Here is an 11,084-nt window from a genome sequence, read left to right on the forward strand (position 1 = left end):
TGCCTCAGAAACCATCTGACCTGCCTCAGGCATCTCTTTATGGATGTAGGGAATTATCGAATCTGGAGAGGGAACCTGATCTGTCAGCAGGTGAGTGAAAACCAAATGCACCCACGGCCACCCGCGTGCGGCCAGAAGGACTGAGACCCCAGAGCTGCCGTTTCACTCCCTCCCCGGCTGTGACTGCATCTCCTGCCCCTTCCCCCTCTCCCTGTAATCCCTGACTCAGGCTTTGCCTTCTGCAGCAACAAAGAAAATGTCATCAAAACCCTCCTTACACTGCTGCAGCGGGAGGCTGCGATAGCCACAGTCACGGCTGGGGAATGAGCAGAGCAGTGCCGACTGTCTGTGCCATTATTGTTCTCTGCTGCAAGCTGGAAGCAACTGAGAGAACTCACAGTCCTTCTGGAATGATCCCCCCAGGACCTGGGCAAACCTTCTGTGTTGTGGGGTGTGCACAATAGTCGGGCCTGGTAGTTTGATGCGTGACGATGCCGACAGAATCACCTGGATCCAGGGTCAATATCCAGCCCTTCCACAGTGATTACTCACTGTGATCGACATCCCAACTGTGTTTGAAAAAACAAGTAAAGAAACGAAGGAAGGGAATATGTGACCTTGCAGGGCCAATGCAGGATGTGCTGAAAGGGAAAACAATGCGGTGATTGCCCCCTGGTCAGACCCTCCTGGGGACAGTTAAACAACTCCTTAGAGGGCTCCCCTTGTCAAGGTTTGGGACAATCAAAGGGTGTTTCCTCTGGGAGCAGAGATCTGCTCTCACAGGTTCCCTCTCTCCAACCCTGATTCAGAGCACTCTGGTACCTCCGCGTGTCGCAGAGGCCACAGGTGATGACTTTGAGATGCCCGCCAGCATTTTCAGGGGTGAGTACACACAGAAGTGAAATGGAAAAAACCTCAAAGATCACTATGAGCTGGTGTTACCCCTTCCTAATGGAGGTGATGGAATTAAAAAGTTAAGTTATGCCATGCAAACCGTCCATCTCTGAACATACCATAACATCCCTCTGCCAAGCTTTGTGGCCCATGAAAATGCCCACTCTGCTCACAGTATTTGTTTCAGCTTTTGATAAATCATCTGTTACAGCCTGTTGAACATTTTAAAGCATTTCTTGCTAATGGATTTTTACAATGTGGTTTAAGGAATGTTGTTATTAATAAATGTAACTGCACTGAATAGTAATTTGATAAAGATGAAAGAGATTTTTTATAGATTTTTTTATAGATTCCACTTCCCTTTCAGCTGTTGCTAGGAATTTTCACTCCTTCAGAATATATTGAGTTTAATCTTGATTTCTTTTTGTTAAAACCAGGCTATTATATTCTGAGTCTATAAAGAGAATATGAGTGGGGTTGGACCAGTTGTGAAGTCCCCTGTGGTGGTGAAAACCCAGTTTTTCTCAGCACATCAGAGAGGTTTCCTTGCTGTGAGAGGAAGCCAGACTGGCCCAGGTGTCCCATAGAGCACTAGTGGAAAAGTGTAAAGGCAGTTTGGCACAGCTGGGGGAAGGGTTTTTTGAAAGATGATTAATCAATCTTAATATTGATGGAAACATGAAAAGGAAATAATTTGTCCATGCTTGATAGCCAATTTTTGCTAATGGGCTGCTCTCCACCACACTTTCATTGCAGTGACTGAAGTGCTTCGTTGTGTATAAATTAATTAGGGACTTGCATCCCAGCACTGAACAGTGAGTGATTGGCCCCAGTGAAACAGGAAATGTGGAATGTCTAAGGGCTGGTATCTGCCACAAAAATGGCTCTGTAAACACTTGTGGCACACAATAATAGGAAGCACTGTGAGTTATGTTGGGAGTGCATCATAAAATTATCATAGGGCTAAACAAGGGCAATTGTGAGGAGGAATGTTAGCAGAAAAAATGGGAACCGTTTTCTGAGAAGAGAACTTTGCTTTATTAGCAGAGACTGATGTCTTGAGCACAGGAGACAGGTATTAATCACGGGAAAGGATTTGTTTGCAAAATTAGCAGAAAGCTGGTTCTCTTGAAAATGAGAAAAAAATTTATTTCCTTTTTCTGGATTGAACATCCAGTTAAAGGTCTGTCACATCCACATGCAGAACCAGAAGAAGCAAAGGCAGCATGAAGCTGGAGAGGGCTGAGACGAGGATTCTGCTCCTGCCTCTCTCAGTTCCTGCGATGTGACATTGTACAGCTCCTTCTGTGTTCTGTGGCTCTTCCACAGCTCCCACCCTCTGTGTGTTTTCTTTGTTAGCTCTTTTCAAGAGCAGAGAATTTCTCATCCCCTGTGTTAGTGCTGCGTGTAACTGCTCCAGATGCTATGGTGATATCATCAGACTAATAGCTCGTCTGCCACCCAGCTCATTCCCTCCGCTCATTCTTCTGCCAGGCTGCACAGCCTTGTGAATAGGCAGCTAAGAGATCACTCTATAAAGCACTAATATGGATCTGCCTCTTATAAATCAGGGGCAAGTTCAATGAAATTCAGCAGGAATAAAATGGATACTTGTTATAGAGGAACCAGGACATTCTGTACAAAATACACAAACAGTGCTTACAATAAAATTTATAATTCGAGACAAGAAAATGGTGTGAGATCTCGACTACGTCTTGCACTAGAATCCTCTCTGGGGATGACTGCTTCACATTATAATAGTTCTATTTTTCTGGACTACTTTCCTTGCAGAGAAGGCTATAAATAATCATTATTGGTATTGCAAGGAGGCAGTGGGTTCCTGAACAACCATGACTGAATTCTTAATTTGTCAGTTACTGATACAATGCATCTGTTTTTCTAATTATTTTAATGACGTTTTATATGCAAAGGAAAGAATACAAAATTACTTAGGGCTTTGGGTTGGGTTTTTTTTTTACTAAATTCCCAGAGTAATTGGAGGACAGCTGGACAGCCTACCTGTAGCTGCCTGTGTGCTTGTAAATCCTGGGTCTGGATGGTGACATTGAGGGGTGTTCCGTGTGTAGGGTTGAGCACTGTCAGCCCTTCGCCCCCAGCTACTCTGCAGACAATACCAATATGTTACCAGCATCCCATGGGGCACATCTTATTACTGGAGGAGGATTCTCAGCAATGAAAATGCAGTTTTATCCTTCTCAAAGTGCCCCTTGCCAAAGTCAGCCAGGCATCCAGAAGCACTTACTCTGAGTGAGGCGCTGTTAATATTCCGCTAACTCGCTCAGCGTCAGGCAGACACAGGCTTTCCTGGGATTTCAGCTTCCAACGTGTCCAGGAGTTGTTGCCTCCGTTTCCTTGGGCCCAGCCATGCCTTCATGGACATCCAGGGCCTGATGGCTCTAATTTCACTGAATTCAGTGGACCTACAAGATCAGGGATTGCTGCAGGAGGGGGGTGAGTCAGGCCTGTGGCAGAGTCCCCCCGGTTTCAGTGGGCAGGGCTGTGGTCCCTGTCCTGTAGGTCTGGAGAGCAGGGTGCTCTCATGACTGTTCTCAGGGGCCCAGCTCAGTCAGTCCTAGAGGAGGGAGCACAGCTCCCTGACCTGGGATGCTGGATGCTGACGGGTAGCCCGAAACATAGTTGTGGCCAAACTGAGCTTATTTCCTCTTGCAGATCCAGCCCAAAGAGCTCCTGATGCAGTCCTGCTCCTCCTCTGCCTCTCCCCAAAGGAATGCAGGTCTTGACCACACACACTGCCCGTACAGGACCTCTGCCTTGAACTTCGTGCCTCAGGCTTCAGCTTTGTGAGCCCTTAGACGGCCCTTGTGCAGCTGCCTCGGGCCACACACAGTCACAGGTCTCTGCTGGAGCTGAGGGGACAGAGCTGGCACGGGCTGTGTGAACTCCCCTGCTCTGCAGAGTCAAACAGGTGAGCACAACCCACTGAGCACTGTGGCTCAGCACTGGCCTTGAGCAGGGGTGTGTGTGCAGCTGGCCTGGTCTCAGGAGGCAGAGGTGACCTGCAACCCCTCCTCAGCTCCCGCACACAGCACCAACAGCCTTGTCCTGCAGTGCTGGCAGGGCTGTGCTCACTGTGGGACAGGCTGTGTTTCTGATTTGGTGTCCCCCATAGGTGATGTGCTAAAGTCTGGGATTGCCAGAGTCAGACCCACCACAAACTGAGAACAACACTGTGGAACATCGGTGTCTCCCTGCCCTGAGCGATCCTAGCTGGGAAGGCTTTCCAGGACAAATGGAAATGTGGCCCCTGGACTTGTTATTACTATTACTAAAAAGCCTCAGGCATCCAGGCTCTGGCCTGTTTGGCCAGTTTTTCTGTGCTTCTGAGGATGCTCTGCTCCTTTTCACTCGAAAGCAAAAGCAGCTTTGTGCCCAACAGGCAATAGAGTTTTCTCCTGTTCTTTGTTGGGCTCCTCCACTGCCTTCCCCTGCAGAGGGGGAGCAAAGGGTTGGTGCAGCCTGTGGGTTTAACTGGACACCACCCCTTTAATGTGGAGTTGTGTTTTTCTCTCAAGGCCAAAAATAAATGCTACTGAAGGACTAAACAGACGTGAAAAGAAGGCTTGGACACTTGGAAGACAAGACTGCTTTGTGTTTCCCAAAGCAAAGAGCCTGTTCACAAGGAGGTTACTTTTTTAGACAAACACGAGTCCTGTGACCCTGCCAAGGTCAGTAGGTGCCCAGCAGAGCAATGGGCAGTCAAATCAGACATGCTCTGGGAGAGGGGCATATTTTTCTTCAACTGCAGAGTATTTTCAAGTATATTTGTGGAAAGGAGAAAAATTTGCTTTTCTCTGTCATTTCATCTCTTTCTACGGGGCTTGAACATGCACCACTTTGCCAGTGGAAGAGCTTCCATCTGTGCAGGATGGCAGCATGGCCTCAGTGCTGTGGTGGTGTCACTCACGCTGTGCTGCTGCTGTCCTGCAGCTCAGAAAGCAGGTGAAACAAGGATGTGTCCATGGGCAGGATCCCAGAGCGAGTCTCAGGGGAGCAGGGAAAGTCAGTGGGTGGGTGACCGACTGCTGAGCTTCAAATCCCACTCTGAGTACAGGTAACCTACTTGACAGTGATTTTTAAAGGTGCTCAGGTGACAAGTACGTTTTTGTGAAGTGTTCTGAGGGCTTGGCTCCTCTTTTCTAACACTGGCCTGTATGGCCAGTCTCAGCTAAGCCCATCCTAAGCGTGTCTGGGACAGGTCAATCCACAACCTGGATTGTGCTTTGCTTTCTTCAAGAAACTAGACAAAATTCAAAGCAAATAGCTTGGCACAGGCACCTGGCATTCAGGTGAGCAAGGTTTGACTGCTGCAGTGATCTCAGTGGGGTTAGGAAGCTTTGTACTTCACCTCTGTGCACTTAACTCATACAGTGGAGTATCTTCTGAAGTGTTATCTTTAGGCTCTTTATGTCTCAGTTGTCCTTAAATGAAAATCTAGTTAATCCTGAGAAGGGTTACAGTGCCTCACACACACAAGAAAGGCAAGTGAAGTTCTTTCAGTCTCTAAAGTGCTGAGCTCTGAGTCATCCAGAGCCTCTGAAGACCCTGGTTAAGAAAGAGGAGCTTTTAAAGGTACCTCATTAGGGCTGAATCTCCAGCACTGTCTGTAGTCACACACCAAACATTCATCTCAAAAAGGACAAATGTTGGGAAATTAAGGGAACTAATGAGTGGAACCAACGGCACTGAGGAGCTGAGGAGTTGAATGTGATGGAAACTGGATTCCAAAACTCGTTGGAACATGCAGGAGGATGAACCCTGAAGGGAAACACTCCGAAACCAGTGGGATAAATAAGCAGCCCCAAACACATGCGGAGTCAGGCAAGGGCTGGGCAGAAGGTGTGGGCAGCAATGGGCTGTTCAGTTCACGTGCAGCCAGGGACGAGACCAGATATCTGGAGGGGAGCACTGCAGGGGAGGCCCCCCTGCCTCGCTCCTTGCTGGAGCCCATCACCCTGCTCGTGCAGCAGGTCCTGAAGAGCGGCTGTGCCGGTGATGTGCTCAGCCCTGCAGTTCCCCACCTGCTTTAGGAGCTGCTCTGTCATCTTTGCCACGAGGGTGGCACTGGAGCAGAGCGGTGGGGCGAGACTGGAGGCACTGTTTGCCTCAGTCATCCCATTTTAATTTGCTGAGGTCAGAAAACGTAGGGGTAGAATGAGAAATGTCAGTAGTGAAGTTGTGAATCAGACTTTGAAGAGGAAATGAAACAGACGGCAGAAGGTTTCAGCTCGATAAATACAGAAGAGGAAAAGAGGAGAAATGTGGTCATTATGTAGTGAGAACGGGGTTGAGATTAGACCAGGCTACACAAGGTCCAAAATGAACTAAAACCACTTTGCCTGCATTTTCAGTAGAGGTGATCATATTGAACAGTGGGGCAAAGACAGGATTTCTAGTAGGCACATACTTAAGGGAATGAAAATTATCACATGTAAGATGGAAGGAAAAGCTTAAAGAATTCCATGTGCTCAGATGAAGGTGCACTGGCAGATTTCCACCCCAGGATTTGGAAAGAACTGGCACATTAAAGGAGCTCAGCTTAACCTCATATTTCTCTTTGATGACTGATTTTTTTTTTTCCTAGACAAATGAAATACAGGTGATTTTACTCTATCCAGACTTGAGTCAAGAATCTGATATTACACCACATGGGAAATTACTAGTTGAAGTTGAGAAGATGGGGATTAGTGTGGATGGCAAATGCAGAACTGCTGGGGCAAAGGACAGGGAGCTCTGTGGGAAGGAGAAAGGCAGGACAGAGGCAGTTAGAAAGTGGAATTCTTCAAGGGTCAGTCTTGAGCAGGTCTTACTTGTTCTGTTAATGACTCTGGCACAGCTGTAGGAATGTCAAAAAGAAATTTGCTGACGACAGAGGCTTTGCTGATACAGAGAGGGATCAGAACATCAACTGAATGACAGAATTTGAGATAGATTAGACAAAGCATAAAGACCTGCAGTTAAAAATTAATAACTAGGATATCACGTTACTCACTTGAGAATGACAAAAGCAGGGTGGTGGAAAAAAAAACATACAGAGAATTACTTGCTCTGAGGGATAACTGTGAGCCACCGATCTGATATGGAAAGGCAAACACAGTCCTAGAAGATACAGGTTCACTCATGTTCAAGGAAGATTAGCAGGTACAGAGAAGGGCACTGAGGATGATCAGAGGGTTTAGAACAAGAGGAGACTAGAAGAGCTTCATTTGTTTAACTTCTCAAAACAAAGACTAGAGCAGATAGGATTGTTTTCAGTAAATACATCTGATAGGTGAAGATCAGAGGAAAAAGAGAATTGTTTAAACCAAATTACGATGCTGGCACAAGAACAAATGATATTAAGGCTGAAAATTTAAAATGAAGTGTTGGAATAGCCTGCCAAAAAGCATGATGTGATGTAATTGGTTGTGATAGTGGGAGACTGCATCAGTAATCCAGAGCCCTGTGTTCCTAGAAACGTGCAGCAGACAGGATTTTGGCAAAGTGGGCACTGGCCCCTAACAAGGAGGAGGAGCCCTGCACTGCCTGTGCAAGCAGGGAAAACGTAACTGGCCAGTCATCAGCTCTGGAAACGGGAAAAAAAAGGAGGCTTTTATTTCAACAGCTTAAAGTGAGGTCCTTCCTTCCTTCTCCCCTATGGGAACTGGCAAACTCAGCTCTTTAATGGTACAAGCTCATCTCAGCCTTGCCTATAAATAGATAAATGAGATTCCTCCTGTCCCAGTGAGTAATTCTGACATCCTCCCGCTGCCTCGCAGAGAGCTGAGTCACAGGCACTCCGCACTCCAGTCCCTGCATTACTTACATGGTCTCAAAGGAAATTTTAACACATCCAGTGAATCATCGGGGATTGGATCATGTTTAAAGTTATTCCATTGGCATTTCCCTTCTATTGTAGCAAGTCTGCCAACACCTAAAACTTTAGCTAATCTGGACTCAAAATGCATTGAGGAAATAGCATGTTGACATACACAGCTACTAATAAAAATAATGAAAAAGGTCCTTTTAAATTTGCATTAGTAAACAAGTGATCCTTAGTGGATTCCTTTAGTGCTTTGGACCTGCTAATTTTGTCAGACTCTTCCTTGTTTTGTAGCTGCTTATTTAAAGGAACTCGAAGTTTGAAATGTTTAATATTCAGTCGTTAGGCCCCTAATTTAATCTCCTGCAGGTTTCCTGCCAAAATATTATCTGCAGTGAGATGAAGCTTGCAGCCCCATGCTCGTTCTCTCACAGAGACACACACATTCCTGCTCTTACCCATGGTAAAAATAAAATGTCTGCAAAGCAGAGACAAAACCAGAGCAGAGACAAAACCAGAGCAGTGTTAAGTACAGAAAGAGGGGCTCCAGCCTGATCAGGGCATCTCCACTTGTCGCCTTGCCTTGTCCCAGGTGGCACAGTGTGGCCTCATCAGCTTAGAAGCAACACAGCATCTGAAATCAGAGCATGTCTCTCTCAGAAAACATCTGGAAGAGTGGAAAATTGTCCAGCAGAATTTGGGGGCTGTGAAACAAATACGGAAATATTTTTCTCTGTTGGTTTCCTGGCTTGCCTTTGATATCTTCAAACTGGTTGGGACGTTTCACTCATTATTACCAGACTCTTGGTTTCAGCGAGTGAGAAATGCTAACATTTGCTGCTTTGCTGCTGTGTTTGGTGTTCTTAGGTCTAAAACCTGGTTTGTTCTTTTGATACCCCTAGGAAATCTGTGTCTTAAATAACATTTTTCTAGTACCTTTTCATCAAGCAGTTCCCCGCCTGTGCATAGATTGTTAACAAGCGTTTGTTCAACACATTCCGGCGTGAGCTGCAGTCGCTCCATGAGATACTTCTGCTGTGAGGCTTGTTGGGTTATTTATCAGCCCAGCACAGCCTTCACTGCCAGTTTGCTGCCAGCTGTTAACTATACAATAGCATTGGGAACAAAATCAGTTCTGCCTCTGCCAGCAGAATTGGACATAATTCAGCTACCTGTTGACAAATGATGATTTGTTTAACAGCATAAACTACAATATTTTTGTAGCTGACAGTTTTCACCCTCCTCTGCAGCTGGAAAAACCTGAGGAATTCCCAGAAGCTCCTCGTTTGTGTCTTTTTCAAGTTGTTCTTACAGCAATGCCTTGTATTGTTGTCTCTGTGCAGGAAAAGAGACCCTTAATGTGCAAACCAGTGGTGTCAGCACGGGGCTGGAACGGGGCATTCCTCGGTGCCACTCGGGGCTCCTTCCTGCAGCAGCAAATCCCACCAGACATTCAGACCATGGGGATGCTCCAGGACAAGCCAGAGGCCTGAAAACAAGGCAGCATTTCCGTGAAGCATTAATCCCCCTGTGCAGGGCCAGGGGTGGGAACGGGGCGAGGGTGCACTCTGTCCCAGCACACACATGGTTCCTATCTAAGCTGTGTTTCAGCTGGATCTTTCCCACTAACGCATCCTCCTTTAACACCTTGGACTCATTTACTGCGGGGTGTTTAGCAGCACAAATCAATTAAGTGCTGCAGAAACCCACTGAGACAGACAGAGTTTCCTATCTCTGGTTCAGCCGGGGTGGGAGGCACGCAGAGGTTAAGCCTGTGCTTTTTGCCACACAGGGAGAGAGGGTGGAGTGTGGAGCAGCCCCCAGCTCACCTTCTGTGTGGGGTTCAGCCTTCCCCAGAACCCTCAGAGCCCGCTCACAGCTGCTCCTGGAGCTCTGGGGAGCATCCCCTCTGGCATCAAATAATCAGGGAGCTGGATAGTGCCAGCCCTGCTGCCATACCCCACTGAGACTGGCTGGGAGGGATTGCTAAAGGGGCTGAGCTGGTCCTGAGCTGCCCAGCTGTGTCCTGTAATGGGGACAGGATAGAGTCAGGGTCTCCCCCTCACCTCCATGTGTCCCACAGGATTCTCTATCAGGAGAAAGCCACTACTCAGTGGTTTAGCTGCCACTGCCCAGAGGGACATGCAGGGGTTTAAGAAGCAGCAGAGTCACAAAATGTGAACAAGAATAGAGAAAAAATGAGTGGCTTTAAAATAATCATTTGGTTGGTCTTGTTCCAACTGCAGCACCAGCCCAGCATGCCAGGGAGAGCTCAAGGAACCTCCTTCCATGGGAACACGGCTGCAGGGATGCAGCACTGCTCCCTGGTCCAGGTTGGGTTAGAGCTACTTACACACAGCACACCCTTTGGACGTAGGAGATAATCATTCAAGCCACCAGACATAACTGATCCACAGCAAGGATGATAAAAGCCAACCAACCAGTTCCTGCTCGTGCCTTTAAACCGAGCTCGGCCCAGCGGCACGTCAGGGGTGTCTCTCAGGAGGGCCAGACTCTGGAGGACGTGTCCTCAGCTCACAGAGAGACCATTAATCAAGAGTGTGCCTTCATCCCTGGCTATTTTAATCACTGGTGAAATACACAGGCAGTTCCCATCCTAAAAATGGTATTTGACTCCAATGCACATGATTTCCTTTGGCTTCCTTTCCCCAATTAAGCGTGAGCTGTAACTACTTTGAAGTCCACACGCTGGGATCCACAGATTTGCTTCTCATCCGTCATGGAGCGAAAGCCTCGGTACTACACACAGCACAAGATCCGTGGCACCAGGCATAAATAGCAGAATATTCTGTAACTGGATGTGGGGACTGTGGAACCTCTGTTGTGCCAACAGACTGGTGGGCCAAACCTGTCCTGTGCAATGGCACTGGGCCCCACTGGGTCACTGGTCCTTTTCTGTTCCACTTCATTATGTGATGACTGAAAATGCCTCTTGGATATGCTGGCACTAATTAGGATGTCAGTCTGCTGAGGGAGAAGTGAATGCATCAGCAGAAGTGGAAGTAGGAGTATATTTGCAGGTAGGCTGTAGGAACCACTAAGTCTTTAATTTTTCCTTTAAGAATGCTGGGCAAAAGTCACAGGAAGTTTAAGGAGAAAACAAATTGCTCCTCCACAGATTCAGGAGCACAGTGAATCCTTGTACCACTCAGCTTCTCTCATGAGGCAGGTGAGCAGCCTGAGGGGCCTGGGGGTGTTCAGAGGAAACTTCATCACCTTCCCTTAATTGCAGACTAATAAATAAAGGCATCATGCCCAGCTCCATGGGCCTGCTGGTACCCTGATTTACAAACTGGATGCCGCATCTCTGAATTTCTCTGCATGCTTT

The 11,084-nt window shown here is 47.2% G+C and overlaps 1 protein-coding gene across 4 annotated transcripts in view; it reads left to right on the plus strand.

Annotated features, from left to right (window-relative positions):
- Positions 1-11,084, plus strand: part of COPRS (coordinator of PRMT5 and differentiation stimulator) — a 146,964-nt gene that overhangs the window by 133,613 nt on the left and 2,267 nt on the right. The window lies entirely within an intron of this gene.

Source organism: Pipra filicauda, unplaced genomic scaffold, assembly GCF_003945595.2.
Source record: "Pipra filicauda isolate LSUMZ 115617 unplaced genomic scaffold, ASM394559v2 scaffold80_size11013439_pilon, whole genome shotgun sequence".
Lineage (NCBI taxonomy): Eukaryota > Metazoa > Chordata > Aves > Passeriformes > Pipridae > Pipra > Pipra filicauda.